Raw genomic sequence first — 14,010 nt, 5'->3', positions numbered from 1 at the left:
ATATTACCCATCTGTTGCACTAATTGCAGTAGATGGGTAATCTGTTGCAACAGGTGACCCATCTTCGTAACAGATGGCACATCTATTTTAATATCTTTCTTTATGTCAAATTATTTTACTTGAAAGAGGACTTATTGTATCATTCGGCGTGTTAAAAAGATCAGCCTCCTTAATTCTTATGTTGTTCTTTGCAGCCAACCACCTAAGGATCCTTGATTGAGAAATCTCATCCGGGTAATCCTTAACCTACTTTCGAAAGAGAGGAATGGCTTCAAATGCCCAAGCCTAAAAAATATAAAGAGAAAGCAAGCAAAAAAGTTATAATAATCATTCAATATAAATTAATAGTGTTAACAGTCAACTTATACCTATCATATCCCCAGGGAAAAATGTCTATTTGCATCGCAACTTGAAACCTGTCAATACTAATAGTTTTAACAGGCTCATGCTGGGATTTCGATCTTAATTCATGCCCCATTGGTGATGCATTATCATCATGTTGATTATCATCCTCTTTCTCACTTTCTTGTTCCTTATTTTCCTTTTTATCTTCTTCTTCTTCCTCTTTACTTTTATTTTCCTCATCACTCTCTACAGTCCCTTCTCCATCTCCCTCAACGTCATCTTCATATCTTCCCTTAAATTCACTTTTTTCTGACTGAGATTGTTCAGGAAGCTTCTCTGAATCGATCTGTACTCTTGCCTTTTTATTAGGTGGTCAGAAATTGATCCACTTTCACTTTCTTTTCTATTGAGAAAAATGTTTTTACCTACAAATAACAGAAAAATAAAAAATACATTACAATTGATGTCACCAATGCCTCCAATTCCACCAACACTACCTATAGCCACTCCAAACAACACCAAGACCACCAATGCCACCATAATGACCATCAACACCAACACCAAAACTACCAACACCACCATCAATGCCACCAAAACCACCAATGTCACCACGACGACTACCAACACTACTACCAACAGCCATCAACACCACTAACACTACCACCAATGCTACTAACACCACCATCAATACCAATACCACCACCAACATCACCTCAAATACCAGTAATACCAACACCAAGACCACCACCACTACCACTAATGCCACCACGACGACCACTACCACCAACACTAACACCACCAATACCAACACCACCATCAACAACCAACAACAATAGCACAAATACCATTCAATAATAATACGACAGTCAATGAAACATTACAACCAAAACTAGGATTTTCTCGGGTTTTTTTTTTTATTTTAGCATCAAAACGCAAAATTGTTAACCTTTCTTAAAGATAATACAACTAAAAATCTTATATTTCATTATTAACTAAAAAGCTCTAAATTTTAGAAAAAGGAACAAATGTAGAACTCTTCTCAAACTCTATTACCTGTGAAGTTAGAGAAAACGAAGGATACAAGCTAAAATAAAGTAAAAAATAACAACTATGTGATCGAAAATGGAAAAAATTGATCTGTTTGACGAATTGAGAAATATATTGAGAAGTTGTTGTTTGTATTATTGAGAGAGATAAAAGAGCGAGAACTTGAGATTTGAAATGATGAAAGATTTTTCCCATAAATAGATGATTTGTATGGGTTGATTTGTATTTTGGAAAAAAATGATAAGTTTTGAAAATGTTAATTTGGTCCGAATAATTTGCTCATCCTTAGTTGTAGCTAAATCAATTTAGGTATTTCAAATAATAAGGTAATATGAATCGTTTTAACTTAGATTGGTCGATTGATGACTTAGGTGAGGAGTAAGGCAATAACAACATCATGTAATATAATTGACCCGATGAACTCATACCTACTTGTAGCTACACCACTTTAGGTATTTCAAATAATAAGGTAATATGAATCATTTCAACTCAGATTGGTCGATTGACGACTCAGGTTAGGAGGAACGCAATACCAACATCATGCAATATAGTTGACCCTATGAACTCATCCCTAGCTGTAGCTAAACCACTTTAGGTATTTCAAATAATAAGGTAATATAAATTATTTCAACTCTGATTGGTCTATTGACGACTAAGGTCAGGAGGAAGGCAATACCAACATCATGAAATATAGTTGACCCTATGTGTTGACACCCAATTTTGGCTCGCTCTTTCCCTCTAATTAATTTTATTGATGTTCTTGGCCTTAACTAATTTTAAAATTAAATAAGAAACAAGACTCGTATTTTTATCTCTATTTTTATAAGCTTTCTAGTCTTCTATCATATTATAAAATATTCTAATATAATTAAATATTTTAACAAATAAAATATCTTTAGTAATCGCATTCACATTTTTTCTAATTTTATTCTTTAGGCAATATTGTGACCTAAATAAAATATATTTTTAAGATGTACATATACTTTTATTATATTCGCATATTTCATTGCATTCTTATTTTTGCATACATATATATATTGTTAATATTAAATCACACACACAAAAAAAATATTAAATTGGATGCTTTAAGAATTATGTTTGTAATTTATATATATTAAAACTAAAAAAAAAAATTTAGGATATTAGGGAGCATCGATAAAATTAATTTCAGTAGAAAAGGAGTATCCGGGCTAGCAATAATCCAATTTCATTTTTTATTTTCACCCGAACCCGACTCCTATTTTATTTCAACCAAGAGCCCCAAAATTAGCCCGAAACTCAATATAATTTCCGTGTTCGCTTCACTATTTCATCCAACCGACACAAATTAATTTAATCTGATTTTTTTTTTCAATCCAAAGGTCCAAAATTTGTAATTTTATAAATAATTTATATTTTCATATATATATATATATATATATATATTTGTATAAATATATATTTTTTACATATTTAATTACTTTCTTATTTTTTTATCTGAATCGGCCGATCAAATGATCGGACAGTCCAAATGTTGGTTTATATTTTCAAACCAGTGTAATAAATGATACGCAGGAAAGGCAGAAGCACACGCTCATTTTTCTTTCCAAGAAACCAACATATGGTCACCATCACCATCCCAAAACGCGATATAAACCAACAATATTTTCCTCTGTCTTCCCTCTACCCTTCTCCATCTTGCCAAAACTAGAACCATAGCTGCCCTTGGCAGCCATAGCTGTTGCTAATCTGCAAATATCCCATCCAAAAATCGCCTCTTCCAACCCCAAAAACCAAAAATCAGAAAAAGCAAAGCCCCAAAATCATGAAAGAAATGAAAAAACGATCCAAAGCAGCCATTAATGGCTTCAAAATTGAAGATCTGATTCAGCGATTTAAAAGTCAAAATCTATCCCCTTCTTACCATTTTTATTTTTTAGGTTTTGAATCCAAACTTTTTCAAGTCCGAATTTGTACCTATAAATATGGGTTGTTTCATATTCTCAAAAAAAGGAGAAAAAAAGGGAGATCAAGAGAGAAGGGAGGAGAAAACACAGATCAGGAAGAAACCTTCATTTTTTTGTTCCATTTTTACCATCATCGGTATAAATACACATATATACACCATTAATCATACACACACAGTAACAAAACACACCAACAACTATCGAATCTCTCTCTCTCCCATCTTCTCTGGCGAAACCCGCTACTGTCATCTCCTTCCTCCTCTGTTATGCTACTAGCTTGCTGGAGGTGATGACCGGCGAGCTTTGAGCTCAGTCGCGCCACCACCACCAATGTGCCTCCCATTTATCCCCTCACTGGCCGCTGAACCAACCACCAACACCGACTAGCCAGATCTGATCGAGAAACTATGAACCTATGACCCCTGCTACTGTTTTCCCTTTTTTCCTCTTTCTTTTCTTTTTATTTTTGGGCCGTGCCTCGCAGGATTTGGTCACCAACGAGCGACCTTTTTTTTCAAACATTGAACCGCCCCCATTTGTTCTTCAAAAAAATGGCCAGATCTAACTTATGCCTTATTTTCTGGCATTACTCTGGCGATCGCCGTTGAAGCAGCGTCAACACTATCACTATTTAGAATTTTCGTTCATTTCCAATTTTTTACTGTCATTATTGAATATTTCTTGCTGATATTTCATTGTTATATTGTGTTTTGTTCCTTTATTTTCATCATTACTATCACTATATGTTAATGCTATGTTTGTTTGTTATTGCTAGTCATATGTCTATCATATGGGTCCACTTTGCTGGCTTGATTAGTTTTTTGGGACTATTTTTGGGCATTATTTTCTCCGTCATTGCTTTATAATTTACTATACTGATAAAAGAACGGATACTACACAGTTGGCCAATGAAAAAAATTATTATTAATTTTAAGGCCTCCGTAAATAAGAGACGGACTTTACGTATATAATTACGTAATAAGTAAAAATTTTTGGGCGATGATGAAACTATATAAGAACACAAGATTTTACAACTCATATTCTGGCAAGACGATTTAGGACGGCCAATTAATTGAGCAACCATTTCGTAGCAAAACGATTTAGGATGGCTCATTAATTGAGCAACCATTTCACAGTCATGACTTTATCTGAGCCTACTTTTAATAAAAAAAAATATATTTTTTTTATAATACGTCAATATACACATTCTTATATATGATTATTTATTTGTTACTAAAACTTTTTGACAAGTGTTTATACAGGTTATTTTGGAATACTCATCGGGAGCTGCAGTCAAAGAGGCTCTTTTAATTTTGTATTGTATTTTATATTCTTATATTAGCACAAATGTTATTATAGTGAACTTTATTTTTGGGGTGTTGGGCGGAATTTTCTTTATTTATACGACTTCACCTTGTGTTTATGCAAACTTAGGCCGCTAATGTTTACATTAATAACTTAAATTAATCAATTAGTTTACGTACTTTGACATCATAAACATTGTGATCTTTTCTTTCAAATAAATCTTTACTTTTTTCTCGTAAATTTTAAATCAAGTAAAAATATTATTTTTAAATATTTTTCTCCTCATGGCATATCAAGATACACTTCTCTTCATACACGTCGCAAAATATTTTTCTTTTCACATGTAATTTATATATTTTTTATACATATTTTTTTTACATGTGTTTCATAACAATATGTTTTATTTATATATTTAATACACATATACCTTTACATAATTTTAAACATTTATATTTTTTAAAAGAATTATTTTATACTTAATACATATTTTGTACATTATTTTAAATATACCTTCTCCCTCTTTGAAAAATTGAGTCTAGTCGGGTACCACATTTGTGGATCTCTAAGAGGGCCTAACCCCTTCCCTTTGGGATAACTTGAACCCTTATCGAGAATCTTAAATTGATTTTCTTAGACTAAAAACATTAATCATATTTATTAATAAATAAGTTTCCTTATTTTCCTTAAAAATTAGGTGGCGACTCTATACAAGTTTCATTCTTTTAGAGTCCATAACATCGTACTTGTTTTGACCTCAGGTAAAAATAGCGCATCGACACTATGAACGCATCCCTAGTTGCAGCAAAACTAATTTAGGTATTTCAAATAATAAGGTATTATGAATCATTTCAACTTAGATTGGTTGATAGACGACTCAAGTTAGAAGGAACGAAATACCAACATCATGCAATATAGTTGACCCTATGAACTTATCCTTAGTTGTAGCTAACCCAATTTAGGTATTTCAAATAACAAGGTAATATGAAGCATTTAAACTCAGATTGGTCAATTGATGACTCAGGTCAAGAGAAACGCAATACCAACATCATGAAATATATTTGACCCTATGAACTCATTCCTAATTGTAGCTAAACCAATTTAGGTATATCAAATAATAAGGTAATGTGAATCGTTTTAACTCATATTGGTCGATTGATGACTCAAGTCAGTAGAAATGTAATACCAACATCATGCAATATAGTTGACCCTATGAAATCATCCCTAGTTGTAGCTAAACCAATTTAAGTATTTCAAATAATAAGGTAATATGAATTATTTCAGCTTAGATTGATCAATTGATGTCTCAAGTCGGGAGGAACGCAATACCAACATCATGCAATATAGTTGACCTTATGAACTCATTCCTAGTTGTAGCTAAACCAATATAGGTATTTCAAATAATAAATTAATATAAATCATGTCAACTCAGATTGGTCGATTGACGACTCAGGCCAGGAGAAACTCAATACCAACATCATGCAATATAGTTGACGCTATGAACTCATCCCTAGTTGTAGCTAAACCAATTAAGGTATTTCAAATAATAAGGACATATGAATTGTTTTAACTCAGATTGGTTGATTGATGACTTAGGTTAGGAGGAACGCAATGCCAATATCATGCAATATAGTTAACCCTATGAACTCATCCCTAGTTTTCACTAAACCAATTTAGGTATTTTAAATAATAAGGTAATATGATTCATTTCAACTCAGATTGGTCGATTGATGACTCAGGCCAAGAAAAACGCAATACCAATATCATGCAATATAGTTAACCCTATGAACTCATCCCTAGTTGTAGCTAAATCAATTTAGGTATTTCAAATAATAATGTAATATGGATAGTTTCAACTCAGATTGGTCGATTGACGACTCAAGTCAGGGTAAATGCAATACCAACATCAGCCAATATAGTTGACCCTATGAACTCACCCCTAGTTGTAGCTAAACCAATTGAAGTTGTAGTTACATATATGAACTCAATTGAAATTGTATTAAAACAAATGTTCAACCTATTGCAGCAGATAACTTATCTGTTGGAATTTATCAAACAAATAAATGAATTTGTTGCAACAGATTACATATCTGTTAAAAATTATCAAATAGACGTTGCCATCTGTTGTGATAGATGACTGAGCTGTTGGAAATTTTTAAATAGAAATTGACATCTGTTGCAACAAATGACTTATATATTATATGATGTTTTTTATTCTAAAGAAATTTCTTGTATGAGATAAAAAAGTAAAATACTAAGGCGGTAAAAAATATTACTACTTGGATAACTCAAAAGTCTCCTCCTTGAGTAGTCTTATCTTGTATTTTCAATGTCACCATCTCCTTGTGCCCCTCAAAAATTATTAATAAATATTTAAAACTCATCTCTAGAATTCTCTCTCCTTCAGCCATAAATTAATTCATCTCTCTTATTTCTTTCTGAATCAGAAATCTCTTTCTCTCCTCTTTAGGGTAATCACAACCGTCTCTTTTTTTTCTCTCTTTTCTCTCCTCTTTCTCATGAGGATCCTTTTGGATCTCAATTAATCTATGTCTTTTCTCGACTGAAATGGGTGCTTTGATCCCTTTATTTTTTTGACATTGCAGGTATGGTTCACTATTGATCTTTCTTTCTCATCTTCTTCTTTGTATGTTATTTAAATTAGATATTTACATCTGTTTTTTTAATTTATTTACTCATTACCAATATCCTAGTTACTTGGAAAAATTAAAGGAAATGTGACTTTTAAGTCTTGGATGAACGAACCATTATTTTTATTAAAATATATAAAAAAAAATCATCTGTTGGGAGAACTTAAAAAGCCTTGTTATTAGTATTAATATTTATGTCTTTTGTTTGTTTCTTTATTGGTGGTGGTGTTAGTAGTGGTGCTATAACATGTGGTGTTTGTGTTGCTGATGGTGTTGAAACATTTGGTGTTGTTCTTTGTTATTGATATTGTTGGTGGTGTTGGTAGTGTTGCAATAGATTCCCCAACTGTTGTAACTGATGAATCAATTATTGGAATAGACGAGCGACTATTGGAAGAAACCAAACCAGTAGTAAGGCTGGTTTGATTTATTCTAACAGATAACCTATCTGATGTAATATGTCAGCCATTTATTGCCATAGATGTGTCACCTATTGCAACAGATGACTCATTTGTTGAACAAATGGGGAATCTGTTCCAATAGATGGGTCATCTGTTGGAATTCATGTTGTAATGTGTTGTATTCAATTAATTTTATGTTATCCTTTTTTAAAATTATACAGACATCAATTGTAATGTTCTTTTTGTTCCTCTCTTGTTTGATATCAAAAAAATTTCTCTTGTTTGCAGATGAAAAGAAGTGAAAGTGGATCAACTTTTGCTCGACCAACATTAAAGGCTAGAATAAAGATGGGTTTGGAGGAATAAGCTGATTGCAGATGGAACCTTTTCATATATAGGAGTTATGTATTACTGATCAACCTATCATGAAAACACATATATAGCACACTGATTTTGTGAATGTTTCTTCTTACCTATTAGGCATTGATCGTTCAAACAAGATATTTCATTTTACAGTTAAGATTGTTAAGTTCAAACTGATGTGTCTGAGGGATTAAGTAGGTGGTGTCGATACCCTGTTATGGTTTAGTGAAGATCTTGCTAATGTTTATGTGTCAAGTTTGGAGAAGGGTTCAAGTTTTTAGTGGCAGTACAAATATTCAATAGTGATTGGACTAATTTTAAGGGTTCAATGGACTTTTGTAAGGCCTCCGAAGCCTCGCACTGCTGCAACCAAGAATGGAAATAAATATAGTTATTTCCCTGGTCTAAATTTATATGGATGGGTTGCTCGAGGAGACTATTATACAGCATAAGATGCTTGGAAGAATACCTGTGTGGGAAAGGGGAGGTTGGGAAGAGCATATATCAACTTAGACCTTAATGAAGAAGAAACACAGGGTAGGAAGGAACGTGTAGCGAATCTGAAATTGTGAACATTGTAAAGTGGGATTTGAAATTGTGATGCCTACATGTTGTTTAGTATCATGTGTATAGATTATGTTCCCCAAGTGTTTGATAAATTTCTCATGTGAATTAAATGGAAAAAATCATGACATGCTAGCATATGTGCAAGCTTATATCTTACAAGTGTGTGATAAAATGTCTCTATGAATGAGTTATGAACAAGTGAACATTGTTATATTTTTCAAGTTTATGCTATGCTTTACTTCTTATGCTATCGAATCTTGGGGGTATTTAATACCCAAAAATCTAGTTGTTTACCTAGAGCTACAGTAGTTATAGAACACTCTCAATAGTGTCACGAACAGTAGTACTCAGTAATCAGTCACAGTCTCAGTTCAGTATTCAGTTCAGAACTCAGTGAACTCAATCAGTTAATAGAACTCAGTAGTATTCCATCAGTCTGCGGAAACCAGTGAACTCAGTTCAGTTTAGCTAGACAACACGATTAGTAACAGTTTAGTCTAGCATAGTACAGTATAGAAATTAATTCAGCGACTATTCAGTTGGGAGTAGGAATCAGCACTGAGTGAACCTAGGGATGGGGGCATTCCTGCCAACATAGGATTTGATCCTTAGTAGCAATCCCTGCATTACAGAACTATGTAGTCAGCGTAGGTTGATATATCTTCCTGCCAGACTAAGTTTGATACATATCATATGAGTTTTCCTGCCAGCAAGGGTTGACAAAAGGTCTTTCTGTCAGAGAGGGTTAACTCACAGCTCTGTCTTTACCCGTGGCACGGTACTGACACCCTTCCAACTGGGATTATAGGTTGGACCCCAATCCTCTTGGAGAGGGGTATGTCATGATTACTTCCCATAGTTTTAGTTTCAGTCTCGGTATAGAACTCAGTTAAGTTCTACAGATTCAGGACTGTTAGACACAGTCACCCAGCTCGTTATAGAACTCAGATCAATTCTACAAAACCAGGACTATCAGAAATGTCACTCAGCTATCAGTAATACAATATCAATAAACTCAGGTATCAGTTAATTAATATTCAAAACTCAGCATTCAGTGTTAACATAATCTCAATTACAGTTTATGTATTCACGCATGTACTCTCATTCAATTATGTCTATGTTACTCAAATAGTTATTGTTCAGGCATATGAACCCATACATATCAGCCTACCTCACTTAGCATACCAGTATATTCAAATTACTGACGCATACTTTTCTTTTTGCGCTATGATGTCTTATATCATAAGTTTAGATGCACGGGATCCTGGCCGTACTTAGTAGCTCAGATTTTCAGCAGCAGGGTTAGTGGTGAGTCCTCATAGTCTGAGGACAGAGATTTACTATTTTAGTATTTCAGTAGTTTAGCATGTTCAGTAGATGGAGTTAGTTGGGGACCTATCCCATCAACTTCATATTCAAATAGTTAGAGGCTTTTAGACTAGAGTATTTCAGACTGATGTTCAGTTTCAGTATTCATTTTTCAGTATCCAGTATTTATCTTTAGTTGTGAACCTTATGGCGACTTCAGCCTAATTTCTGCATTTCTTTTAAAAATATTATTATTACAGTGTCACTATTCAGTGCTTACAGCAGATATCAGTCATGGGTTAACTTGTGGTCTTTCGGTGTCGTAAGCATCGGGGTATAGACTCGGGGCATTATACCTTATCAATAATACATAACTCCCACGCATGAAAGTGAATCCATCCATCTGCACGCACCTTATTCTTCCTACCCCATCAATGTTAGATAATTTTTATTCTTCACTTCCCATCATTAAGTAGTGTGCAAGACTACGGAGGCTCAAAGGGTAACCATCTTTAATGTCATAAGACTACATGCCCATCAAGAAAAAACAAGTGCTACAAGTTGTGACTTTTTACCTTTTTTATTGTTTAATCTATTTTTTATTTTATATAATAAAATAGTCACAAATTTAGATTAATTAAGGTATATGATGATTATTAAAAAGGAGATGAACAGTTCTGACTTTTTGTCTAACACATTCAAAATAGCTGATGAATTAAATTCCCCATTTGTTGCAACTATTGAATCAACTGTTAAAAGAAATCAAAATATCTCCTCCAACAGATGGTCCATCTGTCGCAACAGATGGTCCATCTGTCGCAACAGATAATCCATATATGTACATATAGACCATTTATTACAACAGATGGTAAATTTATTGCGACAGATGGGTTATCTATTGTGACAGCTTAATAATAACTGTTATTATTAAAAGAAAAAACATTTTGAAAAGGTGAGAAGTTTGAATGTAAAATAAAAAGTCATGACTTTTTATAAAACAAAAGGTCACTAGTTTGAATGTAATTAATACAATGGAGCTGAACAGTCATACTTTTTTGCCTAAAACATTCAGATTCAATCCTCTATAATTAGGATCCTTCCTAATCTTCATTCTACTCCACTTTATTTATTTCTTGCATTTTGTCTTTTCGTATTACGTCTTCAACCACTTCTCTTCAAAGAGCATATTTCTTTCTCGTTGAGGTAAAAAAAATTTTGTGTGTGTAAATCTATCAGTTGGTAGTATATGTTGTATTATAATTTGGACTCTTTTCTTTACAATTGTGTTTACATTTTTTGTCAATTCATGCGTTTTTTAGATATGGCTGGTCCTGTTTGGGACATTGTTATTCTGCGCGACACCGTGTGGGGACTTTAGAGGCAGGTTAATGACATCCAGTGGGAGTTGATCACCGTGAGAGAAAGGATGTTCGGAGAGATGCCCAGGCTGAGGAGGACCCCGCTATGTCCAGTTAACGATTAGCCGACTGACAATAATAATAATAATAATAATAATAATAATAATAATTACGTAATGTTCCTTTCTTTTAGCGTATGTATTTTAATTTTTTTATATCAGATCTATACCTAATATATTTTATTTTTATTTAATAAAAATTTAATTTTTGGTCGACTATGACCTTTTAATTCTTATTTAATTTTTATTTTGTTTATGTGTTCTTCTTAACAAACATGTCGATGCTTAGACGTAAGGAGCGATTTTGAAACTAGTAGCAATAGTAAGAGTTTTGAGTTCTTTCAACAGATAGACCATCTGTTGAAATAAATTGGTCATCGATTAGGTTTGTGTCAGCAGATCATCCATCTGTTGCAATAAATTTGTCATCTGTTGTAAGAACACATTCCAGTTTGATGAACTGTATTATATTCATCCAGCAAATATCCATCAATTGCAACAGATGGGTAATCTGTTGAAAATAATTCTGTGATCTGTTGTATTTAGTTCCTGTTTTGCCTTTTTTTATTGATGCACAAGTTATTAAAAAAGATATTTTATATAATAAATAATAACATTTACGTTCACAATAATAATTTAATATATAAAACTCTATAACAAACAACAACACAAGCTTTTGCTATTACAACAATCATGGTGGATTACGATCCAGGCATGTAGTTCTTTTGTGGCCAGTTCTTACATACGAAGCACTTATTTTTACTTGATAGAAATGATTCTCCGCCTCCACGCCTCCTCTTATATCGCCTTTCTCCCGGTTTGATAGTGCTTGGGTCAATATATAAAGGAGGTATTAATTTTTTCAAAAGTTATAAGGAACAACCAAAGATTCTTCGGGAGGCATTCTTACTATATGCCATTATATATTTTTTTACTGAATAATATGGAGAGGAGCACTCATAAATTTTAGTTTCATATTGTGCACCGTATTGAGCTCAAAGCACTGCCATAGCATGTGGACAGGTTATTTTATCCCAGACAAAAACTCTACACGTACAAGATCTTATTTGAAGATTGACCATGGTAACATCACCATGACCGTCGATACTGAACTTGTAATCTGCTATTTGATGAGCAAATAAACTATTCCCCAGACTAGCGTTCATTGATATTTTTATTTTTTTCTACTTCTAGAACAAATTTGATTCCTGCATTCTCTAACTGCACATGCCTTTCGTGAAATAATTTGCCATACTTCTTGTACATCTCATCAAATAGCCTGTGATGGCAAATTCTCTTTTAACGCCAAACAATGAATTCATTATTTCAACTATGTTTGACTTTATAATATTATACCAATATAAAAAAAATCACTTAATACGGCATCAGATTAAACTTGTAATTGAAATAAGACATTAAATTCATAAGAATGTACTTATTTGCCGAACAAAATTCCCGACTCCATTGCTCGAAATCAACACGTACGAGATGTTCGGCTGCTTGGGGATGTATATCCATAATTTGATTGAAATGATCAAAAAAATCATCTCTATTATATGCTTTAGATGCTCTATAAAAAAGAGGTCACGACCCTTTCATTAGTAAAGTTGTTTTGAATATTATCTCCATAATGCCTCATGCAACAACCAAAGTGAGCTGAAGTGTAGAAAATTAAACTCATCTTTGGGATACTTGGATGCCTATCCAAAATAAAGCACAACTCTTCGGTATCTTCGACGCATCTTCGCATTTGTTCAAAATAATATCCATACGATTCAGCACATTTCTTGTCCGTTACACAAAAGTGACAGGTAAGATGTGACTCTCTGCATCCTGTGCCACCGTCGCTAGCAAAACTCTATTATACCTGCACCTCAAAAAGGTTCCGTCGATGGCTATGACATTTCAAAATGTTGAAAACCTTGAATCCAAGCACCATAGGATACAAAAGAGTACTTGAACCTTTCGTTTTCATCAACATGCAACGCCATCTTACTTCCAGGATTTGTGGGCTCAAGCATGTAATGGTAGGTATCAAGGACCGTATACCCGTGCTCGTGTTTCCCCTAACCAAGTCCTTGGTAATCCCCATGGCTGTATATATCTTCCAATAACTAACCATGACACCCAATTTCGTAAGGATTTGATTAGACGTATACCGTGTAGAAGGGCCTTTTCCATTGGGAATCTATTCTTGAAATACTGATCGAGGACATCTACCGTGATGTGAGGATTTTGGTATGTAATATGCTCTAAACCACATGTGTGATACTTTTTATAAATATGAATGATGAATCTATCAGAACTTAAGTACTTCACAACCCTCAACAACCACTTACAGTTCGGATTAGCACATCTGTAGGAAAAGACTTTGCTCGAATTAATCACCTTCTTTACTCTGAATTTTTTTTTCAAGCAAGCAATAAACAAAGAAGTAGAAATTTCTTTCTTATCCTTGAATGACATTCCCTTGTAAAAGTCGGTGTCACGTCTTGACAATTCTCAGACTATGTTAATTGAGAAGAACTACCCATCATATTGCTCGCAACAACGGGCGTCGTATTACTCGAAGCAATGGGCATAGGTGTTTGATCATCATCTTGAATATTTATGTCCAAATCATCCAACTTATCATCAAAGATGTCTTGTTGTTCTTTTTCTAC

Source organism: Capsicum annuum, chromosome 9 (genome assembly GCF_002878395.1).
Source record: "Capsicum annuum cultivar UCD-10X-F1 chromosome 9, UCD10Xv1.1, whole genome shotgun sequence".
Lineage (NCBI taxonomy): Eukaryota > Viridiplantae > Streptophyta > Magnoliopsida > Solanales > Solanaceae > Capsicum > Capsicum annuum.
This window is presented reverse-complemented; position numbering follows the sequence as displayed.